The sequence below is a fragment of the Helianthus annuus genome, chromosome 3, assembly GCF_002127325.2.
Source record: "Helianthus annuus cultivar XRQ/B chromosome 3, HanXRQr2.0-SUNRISE, whole genome shotgun sequence".
Classification (NCBI taxonomy): Eukaryota; Viridiplantae; Streptophyta; class Magnoliopsida; order Asterales; family Asteraceae; genus Helianthus; species Helianthus annuus.
This window is the reverse complement of record NC_035435.2, coordinates 41,943,346-41,960,985: the sequence shown is the minus strand read 5'-3', so window position 1 is coordinate 41,960,985 and position 17,640 is coordinate 41,943,346. Positions and strand designations below refer to the sequence as shown.

The 17,640-nt window shown below is 41.1% G+C and overlaps 1 non-coding gene across 1 annotated transcript; it reads right to left on the bottom strand.

Annotated features, from left to right (window-relative positions):
- Positions 1 to 1,138: 1,138 nt before the first annotated feature.
- Positions 1,139 to 1,245, bottom strand: LOC118490902. The gene has a single exon (XR_004890127.1). It is a non-coding gene; the product is annotated as a small nucleolar RNA R71 (small nucleolar RNA).
- Between the last annotated feature and the right edge of the window lie 16,395 nt (positions 1,246 to 17,640).

Below are 17,640 nucleotides of genomic sequence, written 5' to 3'. Positions count from 1 at the left end.
TTTTCTCAAAAAATTTAGTTTGATTAGACGTTGAGGATAAACCGGTACTAAAAGCTCTTGTGTACTTGGACGACCTCGGTATCTTACCAACGCCATACTACGCTCACGATGGCTGCACTTGCCCATGTGTGTGTTTAGTGTTAGTAGAATATCGTGTTTTATAAATTTAAAACTTGACTAATGTGTAAAATGGGCTTAAAATATTGATAAAAACATATCGCACTCAACACGCATCAAGTTTTGGGCGCCGTTGCCGGGGACACAAAGATTTTAAGAAAGTTAGGAATCAACGACCTTATCCTTTTTCTTATTTTTCTGTTTTTTTTAGGATTTTTGTAGATTTTTCAGCTTCTGCATACTTCAGCACGGGGCCGTGCCTGGTCAGACACGGGTCGTGCCCAACATCCTTACTGGCAGTTTTTGTTTTCTGAGTTACAGAAGGGTGACCACGTGGCCGTGGTGGTGCAGCATGGGGCCGTGTTAAACCCTCCAGTAACTGGGATCCAGAAAACAATCATTGTAACCATGACCACGGGCTGTGGTCAGCGACCACGGGGCTATGGTGAAACTTCTGACCAACAATCTTTTTTGTTTTTATCGCAGGACTTGGGACCCAGGCGCAACACGTGAACTTCCTACGCAGTGCATGAGCTCCAGTTCCAATAAAGACATAAAAGAACCTCTAGACGAACACGAACTCTTTCTAAGAAAAAGACTTAAAGCTAAAATCCAAGAGAAAGTTTCGGGGGACCCACTTCCAATGGCGGATCAGAGTACCCTAATGGATTACCTACGACCCACGGTAGGTAATCTCGGCGCCGCTATCAATGCACCGAATGTCGATGCCAACAACTTCGAGCTTCAGCCGCATTTGATACAAATGCTCCAAAATTCCGCAACTTTCGATGGGCTTGCGGACGAAGATCCCCATTTACATATTACCAACTTTTTGGAAATATGTGATACTTTTCGGATAAACGGAGCATCAAACGACGCCATCCGTCTCCGAATGTTCCCGTTTTCACTAAAAGACCGAGCTAAGGCTTGGCTTAACACCCTCCCAAGTGGTTCGGTAAACACTTGGGATGAACTAGCCTAAAAGTTTCTATATAAGTATTTCCAACCTTCTAAAACGGCTAAATTAATGACTGAAATTAATACATACTCACAAGAGGACGGGGAATCCTTATATGAAACTTGGGAAAGATTCAAGGAGCTATTAAGAAAAAACCCTCATCATGGTCTTGCAGTATGGCACTAAGTATCCACTTTCTATAGTAGGTTGTTGCCACACACAAGACAAACGCTCGACTCTAGCTCCGGGGGACTTCTAGGTAATCGTCGCCCAAATGAAATTTATGATCAAATTGAGGAAATTGCTCAAAACAATTTTCAATGGCACACTCCCCGAGGCACAAAATCTATTGCCCCGGGCGCCCATAAGGTAGACGAAAACACTTTTTTACAAGCCCAAATCAAGGCCCTCTCTTCGAAAATCAAAAAAGTTAGAAATGGCAAAAACGGCCTCGGCTATGGCTTGCGAAGGGTGTGGTGGGCCACATGAAAATTGGAGTTGTATGAAAGAAATGGATAATCAAACGGAAATGGTAAACTACACTGATAATCGACCTAGGCTGCCGGGTCCCCCAACGGGTACCTACAACCAAGGATGGCGTAACCACCCTAACCTTGGTTGGAGAGAACCCGACAATGGTAGTAGTCAACAAAACCAAAACCAACGAACAAACTTTCAACAACCAAGAAATGAGTCACAAAATTTCTCTCAACAACAACAAGGGGGACGAGAGAGGCTAGAAGATACTATCATACGCCTCATCTCCGACACCGAAAAGAAAGACTCGGATCGATTCCAACAAATGGAATCGAGCTTTAGAAATCAACAAGCTAGTATTCAAAACATTGAAAAACAACTAAATCAACTAGCCCAAAATTTCTCCGAGAGACCACAAGGCGCGATACCCAGCAATACCGAGACCAACCCAAAGGCACAAGTACATCTCATAACATTGAGAAACCGTACCATAGGTCCCGAGGAGGCTCCGCTGCCTCCATTCAATAAAAGTACACCCATTCAAACCACGACCTCACCAACACTCCAAAAAGAAACAACTCCTCCGACAAATCATGAACCTACCAAGAAACCCTCGGTGCCCTACCCCGGTTGGTTACTTCGCCAAAAGACCGATGAGTAATTCACAAAATTCGTAAACTTACTAAAACAATTGCACATCAATCTTCCATTTGTGGAAGTCCTCACTAAAATGCCTAAATATTCAAAATTTATGAGAGACTTCCTCACTCACAAAAGGAAAATCAAAACATTTCAATTAGTTAATTTAAGTGAAGAATGCTCCGCCGTGCTACTTGTTAGGGATAGAATTTTACAGCTTATGGATCGTGGATCCTCAAGTGTAGCTTGGATCACGGATCCTCAGTTCAGTTTGAATTAAGGATCCTCAGGAGATGCTGCAAGGATAAGGATCCAGGATCCTCATTGTTATCCTAAAATAACAATTGTTTCCATCATGTTTTAACTTATTTTGCAGGTGTATTCGAATGAGACTTGGTCCAACCGAGATTATAGGGGAATATGCTTGGTACTTCTGCACGTGCATGACCTCCATGACCGTTGTGATGATCGTGGGGAAGCTAGCATCATTTTCGGATAGTTAGTTAGTCTAGATAGTTTCTAATTTTAAAGGGGATACAAGCTTGATTTATTATTATGAGCAACACACAAACACTACACTCAAACTCTCTCGGCAACTTATTGGCGATTACACACATTTGCACACTAGCAATCTTTGTACCAAGCTTGATATCATCCCAAGTTGTACACTTTGTTTGTTTAATCTAGTTGGTGATCGGTAGTTTCCATCACCCGAGGTTTTTTATGCCGGAGATCATTCATTGATCAAGGGTTTTTTCCTCGTATAAATCCTTGTGTTCATCATTCATTTCATTCATTTGTTGTTTATACACTTATACAATTAACCAAGCATCTAACCTCACAAAAATCAGATTTGGTTACATTATCCTTGTGTGATTTTTGACCAAAGCAGTTTGGCGCCCACTGTGGGGCAATCGGTGCTTCATTCTTAAAAAAATTTGTTCATTTCATTCATTTCTGTTCATTAGCTTCAACCACATGGCTTCTCATGCGAAGAACATTTCAAGCTCCATGTCGGTGATCACTTCTTCACAGGGCATTCCACCTTTGCCTCCTGTCCCTTCTGGATCCCATAAGAATGCTGAGAATGCTGCGAAGAAGACAACCCCCGTTTTCTCAAAATCAACCACTGCTGTTATTTCTTGTTCTACTAACAACGATCTTTATTCTTTGATTTTGCAGATGAAGGATTACATGCAGCAGCAGGACAAAACTAATGACAGGATCCTTCGAGAAATTGATGAAATCAAGAAATTGAAGAGATCAATGGAGGATCACTCTCCATTGGTGCCTAGATCATTAAATTTTGATACTCCGGCTGCAACCGTCCAGCATTCCACAGCATCAGGTGTCCAGAACCATGGAGGATCATCGAGTATGCAACTCCCTTGCCATAGCTTGGTTGATCCCTGGTTCCTACACAAAACCATGGTTAGTATTATAAGATGTATTGAAGGTGTTACCTCTTGACTGATTCGAGGCTGGGATCCCAGATGTGAATCCAAACTAGCGTGATTTCGGTATAATCGTGGGACCAGATGAAGCAATAGTCTGCATGGGAATGAAGTCTCCCACATGAATCTCTGAACTTATGGGTTGTTGGCTCCCTAAGGATCCTTGATCCTGGAAGATATTGGATCTAGTATACATCGGAGCTGAAGGTCTTGAAGGATATCCTATGGATCCCTGAACCTGCGATGAGGATCCTTGAACCTGTGATGAGGATCCTGGATGTTGAGGGTAGGATCCTTGAACTGAAAGCGTCCCCATGTATCCTCCCGAACTAGAGAAGGATCCTTGATGCTGAAAGGAGGATCCTTGAGGCTGAATAGAGGATCCTGAAGGCTGGAAGTAGGATCCTTGAGCCTGGTCATTGTCGATGATCCATAGTACATACTTGATGATCCTCCCTGGTATTGGACACCTGATGCCATAGAATGCTGAACAGTTGTTGCTGGAGTAGTGAAATCCAATGATCTGGGCACTAATGGAGAGTGATCCTCTGCTGATTTCTTCCATTTCTTGATTTCATCAATCTCAGGAAGGACCCTTCCATTAGTTTCATCCTGCTACTGCATGTAATTCTTCATATGCAAAATCAAAGAATAAAGATCATTGTTAGTAGGAGCAGAAGAAACAGCAGTAGTTGCTTTTGTGAAAACCGGGGTTGTCTTCTTCGCATCATTCTCGGCATTCTTCTGGGATCCAGAAGAAACATGAGGCAATGGTGGAATGCCCTGTGATGAGGTGATCGATGACATGGAGCTCCAAGTGTTTTTCCCTTGAGAAGCGATGTGGTTGAAGGTAATGAACAGAAATGAACGAAATAAACAGAATTTTCAAGAATGAAGCACCGATTGCCCCACGGTGGACACCAAACTGTCTTGGTAAAAAATCACACAAGGATAATGTAACCAAATCTGATTTTTGTAAGGTTAGATGCTTGGTTAAATGAACAGAAGTATGAACAATGATTTAATGAAACTGATGATGAACACAAGGATTTATACAAGGAAAAAGCCCTTGATCAATGCATGATCTCCGGCATAAAAAACCTCGGATAGTGAAAACTATCACTATCAACTATATTGAACAATAAAGGTTACAACTTTGGATGATAACAAGCTTGATACAATGATTTCTATAGTGTTTGTATGTGTAATCGCCGATGAGTTTCTCTGAGTTCGAATGTGTGAAAGTGTGTAACTATCTTGCTACTCATAGCTTATTATCCCATTCAAAAATAGAAAAATAACTAACTAACTAACTATCCGAATTATGTGCTAGTCACCCACGATCACCATAACAGTCATGTTCTCCATGCACGTGCCATAATAAAGAGCATATTCTCCTGGAATCTCGGTTGGAATAAGTCTCCTTCGAAATGCACCTGGAAAACAAGCTAAAGGATGATGGAAACAATTGTTAGTTTAGAATATCAAAGAGGATCCTGGATCCTTAGCCTTCCTGCACCATCTCCTGAGGATCCTCGATCCAGACTGAACTGAGGATCCGTGATCCAGGCTACACTGAGGATCCGTGATCCATATCCAATAAAACTAAGAACGTATTTTTCCACAAATAAAATTCACCTAACCAGCCCCTAATTCCAACTATGCCTTACTCCTCGTCATTGTTTCTACACATTTAGACCTGATTATATAACCGAAATTCACATATGTAGCCGGAAGTAGTTTGTGGCTTACCTTATATGTAGAGTTGGCCTGGAGAGTTGCCGATTCACTTGAAAAACTCTCGTACAGACTTTAGTCTGCTCACCGGATCTTCAACTGATTCTCCTTACAAGACTCATTTTGAACCGATATAACAAAGAATGAAACATGCAAATTGTTTTGGTCAAAAATCAAGCCAAGACAATGTAACCAAACTTTCTGTAGTGAGGTATGATGCTTGAATTGATGAACAACAATAAGGATCACTCAGAAATGAAATGAATAAGTGACACAAAGATTTATACGAGGAAAAAGCCCATGATCAATGAATGATCTCCGGCATAAAAAACCTCGGGTGATGGAAACTACCGATCACCAACTCAAATTAAACAATGAATGTATTACAACTTTGGATGATAGCGAGCTAAGTACAAGGATCACTATATTGTATTGTGCAAAAATGTGTGTAATCGCCAAGTGAATTGCAGAGAGCTGGTGAGAGCAGTTGCACGAGTGTGTGTGTAGCCAAAAATAGCCAAGTGTTTTCTAATTAGCTCGCTACCCCTTTTAAAAATGGAAAATATCTATACTAATTAACATTCCGCAAATGGTGCAAGTCCTCCACGACTCCATAACGTCCACTTTCAGCTAAGCACGTGTGGAATAAACATGGAATATGCCCCAGGAATGTCGCCAAGACCAAGTCCAAGTTGGTACTCCTGCACAAAAATACCATATTCAAAGTAGACAATCGTTAGTATAAGGATCCTTAGGATGATCCATGATCCTGATCCTGAAGCACTTCTGAGGATCACTAACAGAAACAGAAGTGAGGATCACCAAACCCAACAGTAATTAAGGATCACAGGTCATTGAGTAATCCTCCCCTAACAATTGCCCCCAAAATATAAGGAGTAATCATGTAAATAAACGAGTTGTATTTTGTTCTTATCCGCAACAAGCTAACGGATAACTAGCCGTTGAAGACGGACTAGCCGTTACAAACCTGATGTCACTGAAGTGACTATCCTGCAAATCATCATTATAAATAGGAGTTAGAGATAGGGATCAATTTGCATTTAAATCCAAGAGAAACTCCCTTTAAATTCATATCCGAATATCAATCAGGTACTTCTCTTCCTCTTCTTCCTTTACGTTTTCTTTCTCTGCTCCTTCTTTCTTCACCTTCCTCGTAATCAAGATGATGTTAAGATCCTCTCCTGCTAAGGATCATAAGAAGGACAATCCTCTCAAGAGCCAGGGGATCATCAAAGATCTGGTGAATGAAAGATGCTGCTTCACTGATCCACAAATAGACAGAATCCGGCATTGCTTTCCGGCGAACACCTATTTCAAACTGTTTGATCCCACCATCCTGAGTGATTACATTTTTGAAACTTGGGTAGCTTTCCCGGTCACTCCTTTCTCAATAGGATACTCGTATCCTTTCCCTGAATTCACCCAGTCTTTCTTCTCCCTTACCGGCATCTCCTATATTCAAGCTATGCCAATGATCTGGAGGGTCTTATATACCCTTGAAAGGATCATTGAGGAAGAAGGGATTGATTTAGGAATGTCGGAATTGGCAGAGATGTATGACCTCACGACATTTGGATCCCACCGATATCTGTTCAAGCGAAAACCCGGTGAAGGACATCCCATTTTTAAAGCCACAAAGAATGATACAAACTGGAAACGGCGATTCTTCTTTGTCAGGAGGGATTCTATCCCAGATGGAAAGGATCTGCCAAGGAAGTGGACTACCCATGGTAGGATAGAGGATCCTGAGAAGGATCACCAGATAATCTTGTTGTTGTATAAGGATCACTAACACCCTTTTGTTTCTGTTGTACAGCTGTCTCTGTTTCACACCTTATACCATCACCTACCACCGAGGAAAGGCTTGCTGCTTTCAGAAGACTTGATCCTGCAACAAGATCATTCAAAACAAACACCCAGGACTCACAAGAAGTATCCTCAGGTTCTGTCACTATGTCAAGTAAGTATCCTGTTTTTTGTATAGTTAAGGATTTAAGTAAATAGTTAAATAGAAATAGGATAAGGATACTTATCTGTTTCGAATGTGCAGGTGCTGGTAAATCCTCAAAGTCTGCTTCCAAGTTCAGTGTGACTGATCTTGACAACGTCAGATCCTCAAAGAAGAAGTCCGCTTCTAGCCCCTCCGTCGTAATCACCAAGGCTACCACTTCAAAGGGAAGGGGTGGCAAGAAAAGAAAGAGCTCTGAAGCTGACAACCTTCAAGGCTTACCCCTGATCCGCCATCAATTCCTCGAGTACTTTAACAATGTAAGGATCACTGACTTAGTTTAGTTATCCTATCCACTTGAGGATCACCTGACTCTAATCTTTGCATTGTCTTCTTTGTAGAAATTTGCTGAGATTGAAGACTATGTGGGGAATGTTGAAGAGCTGGACAAGAAGTATGCAGACCTCCAGCAAGTTGTGACGCTCAAGGATCTCAAAATTGTTGACCTCCAAAAAGACCTCCAAAATGCCAAAACTGAGACGGCCAAGGTTCAGATTAATGCTGATTATGAGAAGCACGAGATCACCCAGGATGCTAAAGTCTCCGCTGCCATTGCTATGTATAAGACCAAGATACAGATGGCTCAAGAAGCTCAGGATCCTGCCTTTGATAGGAGCAGCTGGGACATGGAGGGCTGGAAGGCTAGGCTGGCTGAGTTGGAGGATGATGAAGATGAGGCTGACGAGGTTCTGGCAATCGAAGCTGGTAGCAGTAGCAAGGATCAGGCGAAGGATACCGGAGCTGGAGGGGATGATGAGGCAGCGAAGGTGTAGGCTGCATGAATGGGCGATGAAGGACACTTCTAGACATAGCCGGAGCCTATTTTTTTTAAATTTGGTAGTAGTTTTTTGGTTGTGATGTTTTAAACAATGATGGTCTGTACTCTGAACAATAGTTTTAGGTTTAAGGATCAAGGATCCTTTGGACAATAGGTAGGATTACAAATGGTGGAGGGATCCTCTGTTTGGGGGATGAAGCCATTGTGATCCTGCCGACTTTTATTTCCTGCACTTGCTATAACCGCATGAACAACAGACACCCTTTGCCAACCCATGTGGACGGGCCACGTTTTGCTGGTAGAAACGTGGGTTGGCAATTTTGACAACCTCAAAAGGGTTAAATATTTTGTTAATAAATAAAACTTTAACTTTTGACTTATCCTGTGATGTTATCCTTGTTTACATTTTATTTTCCAACTGTTGTAATGTTCATTTTGTTCAAACTTATCAAGCTTGAAAAAAATTTAAAAAATATATCCCCAAAAAGTTTAGGATATGATCAAGGATCACATATCCCATAATCGATAAGTTCTGAAAAGTAATTTAGTTTAAGAATCATAAGTTCAGTTGTCAAAGGATAAGGGTTATTCAAATAAATAATGAATAAAATCAAAATAGTTAAGGATCATACCTGAGAATCCAAGTTAGGATCCTATCCTTCAACATTTATAATCAGGATAACCCAAAATACAAACCTTAAGAGAAGGTAAGGATCAAGGATCCTTGAACGTTTGGCTTCAAAAACCTGAAATAGGATACAACTTGGGACTAAGCCAATATAAGATAAAAGTTAGCAACTAGGGACAAGCCCAAAGATAACTGGGTACAAGCCCAAGGATAACTGAGGAGAAGCCCAAGGATAACTGGGGACAAGCCCAAGGATCGTATGTAAACTGGAGTATGGCCCTCACTGGCGACTATCCAAACTTAGTGACATGAAAATGTCAAAACCTTAGCTAACGTGAAAACGTTAGAAACCTTAGGAACGGATGTATGGTACGTCTACCATTATACGTAGGATCCTAGGTATAGCCAGTACAATGGAATTGTCAGCCCCTAAAGCGAGTACTGGTCCCATTGCCATGAACTATACCAGGATCATCGTGCGCTACTGGCGAAACTGGGGTCAAGCCCAAATAACTGGGGTCAAGCCCAAATAATTGGTTGCTTATGTGGATAACCAACCCTTTGCTAAGGATACATGAACCTTCAAAACTCAGAATCAAGTGAAAGGTGGATAAAGGATGCAGGATCCCTATCCTTATATGAGAAAATAAAAGAATGAAATAGTTTGAGATTAGAATGTTACCAAAATAAGGATCATCTATGCTCTGAGGATCCTTCAAGGATACTTATCATGTGAGGATCACGGATCCTTGTCACATGAAGTACTTCTTCAAATGGACAGCATTCCAGGCTCTAGGTAGAAAATCACCTTCCATTGTTAGCAATAGATATGCCCCCTTTCCTGCCTCAGCTTCAATCAAGTAAGGGCCTTCCCACTTTGGAGCCAACTTCCCATCAGCAGGATTGGTGGTATTCTGAAATGCTTTCCTTAGTACCATATCACCAACTTGAAACTTCCTGATCCTGACATTTTTGTTGTAGGCTCCAGCCATCCTTTGCTGATAACTGGCCATCCTTATCCTTGCTAAATCCCTGATTTCTTCTATAATATCCAGGTCTTGAACCAAGTTCTCATCATTTTCTTCAGGATCACGAATACTTGTTCTTGCAGTTGGAACCACCATTGCTATAGGGATCACTGATTCTGCCCCAAATACCAAAGAAAATGGAGTTTGGCCTGTAGCATTCTTAGGAGTTGTCCTATCAGCCCATAATACATAAGGTAGTTCTTCTGCCCATTTTCCTTTCTTGGATCCAAGTTTCTTTTTCAAGTTTTTGATGATGATCTTGTTGGATGATTCTGCCTGACCATTAGCTTGTGGGTGGACTGGTGTTGATGTTATCATCTTAATCCCCCAGCTGTCACAAAAGTTAGCAGTTCTATTCCTAATAAATTGGGATCCATTATCACAGATAATCTCAGAAGGGATACCGAATCTAGTAATAATATTTCTTTTAATGAAGGATATAACTTCCTTTTCTCTGACTTGAGCAAAGGCTTCGGCTTCTATCCACTTGGAGAAGTAATCAGTCATAGCAAGCATGAACACTTTTCCACCAGGTGCCTTAGGAAGCTTACCAACTATATCCATACCCCATCTCATAAATAGCCAAGAGGAGGATATAGGATGCAAGAATTCAGCCGGTTGATGAAGGATATTGTTGTGTCTCTGACAAGGATCACATTTCTTAGCATAGTCCACAACGTCTTTCTTCATAGTTGGCCAATAGTATCCTGTCCTCAGGATCCTTGAGAATAATGCCCTGCCCCCAGTGTGATTTCCACAATCTCCTTCGTGGAAGTCTTTTAGAACTTCTTGGATTTCAGGATCCTCAATGCATCTTAAGTATGGTCCTGCAAGAGATCGTTTATACAACATATTATTTAATATTGTGAATTGGGATACCTTAATTTTGAAAGCCCTAGGGTTTTCTCCTGTAGGAATCTCTCCATGTTGTATGTATCTCATGATTGGGAGAATCCATGATCCTGAATGAGATTGAGTATCATCACTAGGGATGATTGCAGAATCCTCTCCTATCTCCATAGCCACATGATCCTCGATGGCAGTGGTTAGGATATGGATAATGGGGATACTTATATCCTCTGGGATCTTCAAAGATGATCCTAGATTAGCCAATGCATCAGCTTCTGTATTTTCCTCCCTTGGTACCTGTGTCAAACTAAAGGAAACAAAAGAGAGTGCCAATTCTTTGACTATCTCCAAATATTTGGTTAGCTTTTCACCTTTAACAGCATAGGATCCATTAAAGTGATTAGTGATTAATAATGAATCTACGTGTACCTCAAGATACCTGATCCTCATATGCTTAGCAATTTGCAAACCAGCTATCAAGGCTTCATATTCAGCCTCATTGTTAGTAGTTTGGAACTCACAAGCTATAGAGTGGGGTATTATGTCCCCCTGTGGAGATTTTAGTAGTATTCCAAGCCCTGTTCCTTTGACATTAGAGGATCCATCTGTATAGAGGATCCATCTGTATAGAGTATCCAATGATCCTTAGTCTCCTCTAGTTGTTGGACTTCTAATTCGGCTTCCTTTTGCAAATCACTACTGAAATCTGCCACAAAGTCAGCTAAAGCTTGGGATTTAATGGCTGTCCTAGGCTCATATCTTATATCATAAGCACTAAGCTTCACTGCCCACTTAGCCATCCTTCCTGACATTTCAGGTTTCCTGAGAACGTTCTTAATTAGAAATTAGTTTTAACAATAATGGCATGAGTTTCAAAATAATGTCTCAATTTAGTAGATGCCATGATTAAAGCAAGTATAAGTTTTTCTAAGTGTGAATACCTGGATTCAGCATCAAGTAAACTCTTACTTACATAATAGACAGGATGTTGTGTACCTTGGTGATCCTTGACAAGGACCGCACTTACTGCTTTTGAGGATACCGCTAGATATAAGGATAACACATCTCCTTTTTCTGGTTTCATCAAGGCAGGAGCCGAGGACAGGTAATCCTTAAGAGCTTTGAGGGCATTTTCATGCTTCTCAGTCCAATCAAACTTTTTGTTCTTCCTCAAGATATCATAGATCTCTTTACATTTCTCTGAGGATTTGGATATGAATCTGTTTAAAGCTGCAATCCTGCCTGTTAGCCTCTGAACATCCTTAGCGTTGGCAGGGGATTTGATGTTTATTATAGCTTTGATTTGCTCTGGACTGGCTTCAATGCCCCTCTTTGTCACCATATACCCTAAGAATTTACCTGCTTTAACATCAAAGTGACACTTTGAAGGATTAAGTTTCATATTATATTTGTCAAGGATATTGAATGCTTCCTCCAAGTCTCTCAGGTGATCCTCAGCCTTTTTGGATTTCACCACCATGTCGTCTATATAAACTTCCATAGTGTGTCCAATCTGATCCTTGAACATCATATTCACTAGCCTTTGATAAGTTGCACCTGCATTTCTTAGTCCAAACAGCATAGCAATATAACAGCATACACCAGTTGGAGTCATAAAGGCTGTATCCTCTTGATCAGATGGTTCCATCTGAATTTGCTGAAATCCAGATGAAGCATCCATAAAAGTTAATAGTTCATGACCTGCGGTTGCATCCACCATGGAGTCAATGTGGGGTAATGAGAAAGGATCCTTGGGACATGCCTTATTTAAATCAGTGAAATCGACACATACCCTCCACTTTCCGTTTTTCTTTTGAACAACAACCACATTGGCCAACCATCTTGGATACTTGACCTCTCTAATCATACCTGCTCGGAGTAATTTTTCTACATCTTCCTGGATAATGGCATTTCTTTCTTGTGCAAACTTTCTCCTCTTTTGATGGATTGGTTTGAACGACCTGTCAATGCCAAGTTTGTGAGTTATTATATCTTTAGATATACCTGTCATGTCTTCGTGTTTCCATGCAAAGGTAGTTTTCCTCCTTTTAAGGAAGGATATCAGGCCTTCTTTCATTTCGCCAAGGATCCCTGATCCTGTGTAGATTTTAGACTCAGGATCATGAGGATCCATAAGGATTTCTACTATATCCTGCTCTCTTGCCTCCAAGACATCTCTCGGAGGTTGCTTTGATTGCTATTGCTCCCTTGACTTTGAGGTTGGTTTCATTGATGAGGTGTAGCAGTTCTTAGCCTCCTGTTGATCACTATCAATTTTCACTATTCCCCATGGGCTAGGAAGCTTCACAAATTGATGATAAGTGGATGGGACTGCCTTCATGTCGTGTATCCAAGGCCTGCCAAGGATAACATTACAACAAGATAAACAATCAATAACATAAAATTTTGGTAAGTATGTAACCCTTCAACGTAGATTGGGAGTTTGATGTCCCCCAGAGTATTCTTAGTCTCGCCACTGAATCCCACGAGCACAGAGGATCTTGGTATGATATCGGATTCAGGAATATTCATATTTTTAAGAACATCAAGCTGGATGATATTCACAGAGCTTCCTCCTTCTATAAGGATCCTGCGAACAAAATGGTTAGAAATAAAAAGAGTAATAACCAAACCATCGTGATGAGGATCCTGAATGTCAACACGATCGTCCTAATCAAAAGTAATGATTTTTCCTTTGGTGACACTGGACGTTTGAATGGGTCTATCTCCATTATCCATCTTGGTTTCCTTTGCATGTCTTATAGCTGTAGAAAAGGATGTTCCACAAATGTCTGATCCTCCAGATATGAAGTTTATAACTTGTGCATCTGCTGGAGGGGCTGGAGCTTTCTCTGGGATCCTTTCAGGATCCTGAGTTCTTGACTTCTTTCTCCCCAATAATTCTTTCAAGTGTCCCTTGCTCAACAAGTATCCAATTTCTTTTCTCAATGCGATACACTCTTCTGTGAGGTGACCAAAATCTTCGTGGTATGCACACCATTTTGATTTATCTTTAGTTGCAACTGGTTTGTCATTTTTTTCTCGGTCACCTGGCTTTATCACCTAGATTCTGCATCGCAAGGATTAGTTCGTTGTTATCAACAGAAAAACAGTATTCAGAAATTGGAGGATAATCCTCATCATCCTCTTCCTGTTCTACAGCATGCACATTCTGGTTATCAGACTTGTTATAGGATCTGAACTTGTTGTTCTTGAATGAGGATCCTTGCTTCTCTTGCTTTGAGGATCCTGCTAACCTCTCCTGGATCCTCTTGTCATCCTCTAGCCGAATGAACCTAAGTGCCCGGGTCCTTACCTCATCTAGGTTCCTTCAAGGTGTCATAACAAGATCATCATAGAATAATGAATCCCTAAGCAATGCCATTTTAAAGGCTTCAACAGCCGTTGCTATATCTAGGTTAGGGATATCTAAGGATTCTTTACTAAACTTAGTGATATAATCTCTTAATGATTCATTATGACCTTGGGTTATCCTATATAAATCACTAGTTAAACGCTCAAATTTTCTACTACAAGAAAACTAATTATTAAACAGGTTAACTAGATTAGCAAACGAGGTAATAGAGTAAGGGGGAAGACTTAGCAGCCATTTAAGAGCCGATCCAGTAAGGGTGGATCCAAATCCCTTGCACAGACATGCTTCCTTTAACCTTTCTGGGATGGGGTTGATCTCCATCCTCTCCATGTATTGTGCTATATGTTCTTCAGGATCCGTTGAGCCATCATATAACTTCATGGTTGGCACGTGGAACCTCTTGGGTATCTCAGCATCACAGATGGGTGGTGCAAAACGAGATATCTTATGGCTCCCATCTGCAATCTCCGGGATAGGCTTGACCACTCCTAGAACACTTGATATCATATCCTTCAACTTTTGCAATTCTCTAGCCATAGCATGATTGATACCTGTATCCTGCATAAGGCCATGGTTAGTGGTATAAGAATTATTGAAAGTGTTACCTCCCATTGGGTTCAAATTAGGAACACCGGATGTGAATCCATATTGTTGAGACTCGGAAATAATTGAAGGACCAGCTGAAGCAATGGTCTGCATTGGAATGAAATCTCCCTGATGGATATCTGAATTCCCTGGTTGCAAACTTCTTAAGGATCCCGGAATCTGGAAGGATCCATGAAACTGAGAGGATCCTTGAACATGAGAGGATCCTTGGACCTTAGAGGATCCTTGAAGCTGAGAGGATCCTTGAACCTGAGAGGATCCTTGAACATGAGAGGATCCATAGACTTGAGAGGATCCTTGAACCTGCGAGGATCCTTGAACCTGCGAGGATCCTTGAACCTGTGAGGATCCATAGACTTGAGAGGCTCCTTGAACCTGCGAGGATCCTTGAACCTGCGAGGATCCTTGAAACGGCCAGAACCCTTGTATCTGCTGCGCTCCCAAGTATCCTCCTGAGCTAGCGAAGGATCCTATATGTTGAGGGAGGGATCCTGCTGGTTGGAAGTATGATCCCGATGCCTGAGTCATTGCTGATGATCCGTAGTGCACTCCTTTTGGTCCTCCCACGTATTGAACGTCTGGAACTACTGAAGGCTGAGAAGTCATAACCGGAGTATCGAAATTCAAAGATCCGGGCATCACATGGGGAATGATCCTCTGCCGATCTCTTCTGTTTCTTGATATCTCCAATTTCTCTAAGAATCCTTTCATTGGTCTTATCCTGCTGCTGTATATGCTCCTTCATCTGCAAAATTAAAGTAAACAAGTCACTAGTAGTAGGAGTATAAGAAGCAGAAGAAGTTGGAGGTTTTGAGAAAATGGGAGTTGGTTTCTTCTCGGCATTTTTCTGAGATCCAGAAGGTGGTGGAGGCAAAGGTGGAATGCCCTGAGATGAATTGACTGCAGACATCGCACTGGAAGTGTTCTTTGATGATGAAGCCATCTGCTTGGATGCAATGAACCAAAATGATCACAAAGAGAAGAATTTCTTAGGAATGAAGCACCAATTGCCCCACGGTGGGCGCCAAACTGTTTTGGTCAAAAATCAAGCCAAGACAATGTAACCAAACTTTCTGTAGTGAGGTATGATGCTTGAATTGATGAACAACAATAAGGATCACTCAGAAATGAAATGAATAAGTGACACAAAGATTTATACGAGGAAAAAGCCCTTGATCAATGAATGATCTCCGGCATAAAAAACCTCGGGTGATGGAAACTACCGATCACCAACTCAAATTAAACAATGAATGTATTACAACTTTGGATGATAGCGAGCTAAGTACAAGGATCACTATAGTGTATTGTGCAAAAATGTGTGTAATCGCCAAGTGAATTGCAGAGAGCTGGTGAGAGCAGTTGCACGAGTGTGTGTGTAGCCAAAAATAGCCAAGTGTTTTCTAATTAGCTCGCTACCCCTTTTAAAAATGGAAAATATCTACACTAACTAACATTCCGCAAATGGTGCAAGTCCTCCACGACTCCATAACGTCCACTTTCAGCTAAGCACGTGTGGAATAAACATGGAATATGCCCCAGGAATGTCGCCAAGACCAAGTCCAAGTTGGTACTCCTGCACAACAATACCATATTCAAAGTAGACAATCGTTAGTATAAGGATCCTTAGGATGATCCATGATCCTGATCCTGAAGCACTTCTGAGGATCACTAACAGAAACAGAAGTGAGGATCACCAAACCCAACAGTAATTAAGGATCACAAGTCATTGAGAAATCCTCCCCTAACACAAATGGGTTCGGATCTTACCAGAATCTGGTCTGATTTTGTTGGAATGCTAACCGTCGTCAAGGCCATTGTCCACACAACCTCTCTCTCTCTCTCTCTTAAACGCTCAGCCATTGTTCCGTCGGTTTGGGTCGTTGACACGTCGGAATCAGGTGGAGCCGCCAACGGTGGCGGTGGGCAGCTACCACTCCATCACGATTCTCTCTCCCATACTCTCTTTCTATCTCTAGACATCTACATATCTCTTCCTCTCTTACCCCTCTCTAGGGTTATTATCTAAGCGTAAAATGAAGGGCAGATGGATGGTTTGGGATTTTATGTGGGGGTGTGTAAATGGTTTTGTGAAAACCATCGGCCAAGAAGATGAAGCACCTTCTAAAAAAAGGGAAGTGAAAAAGAGGGCTCGAACCGGCGCCTTTCTTATTAAAAGAAGTATACCAACCACTTTACCAAATGCCCAAAGATATGAAATTATGAAATAAAACATGTATATATACAATAACAATATTGAGTAGTTACTATTCATTCATTTTTAATTTTAATATATGTATAATATAATATAATTATGGATGTTCGGTTTCATGATGTTGATGTGTGGATTAATAATTGCCCTGATGAATGCACACTAAAGTCAAACCACATGTTGTAAAGTTGATATAAATGATTCATTGTTTTCCTTTGTTTGTTTTTTTTTTTTTTTGAAGCTAACTTTTATTCACAGCAAAACACCCTGCAAAAACCAACAGCAGCAACCACACCTCAAAAGAGGACAAACCACAATTACAAACCCATTATGTACAGAGAAGAATTACACCCTTCAGCCCAACTAAGAGCTCCGAATTTACCCTTATGTATAGCCCAAAGATACCCCAACGATTTAATAGAACCCATAATCTCTCCAGCATCGCATCTTCTATTACCAAACACTTTATCATTTCTCGCTCGCCAAATGCACCAACACGCCACCATAATACGGCCATGAACTAACTTTTTCTTCTTCTTATCTATACTAGAAACCATGTAATGTTCTAGCAAATCTTAAAAGCTGAAAGCAAAGAAAAACTGTATACCATACCACCTCCAGCAGGGTGGGATGGTGGTGGTGGTGGTGGAAGGTGGAGGTGGTAAAGATTGGAGAAGATGATGAGGGTGGGGTGGGTGGTGGCTCCCACATCATTTTTAAGTATTATTTATATTTCTTTTAAATTGTTATTTATT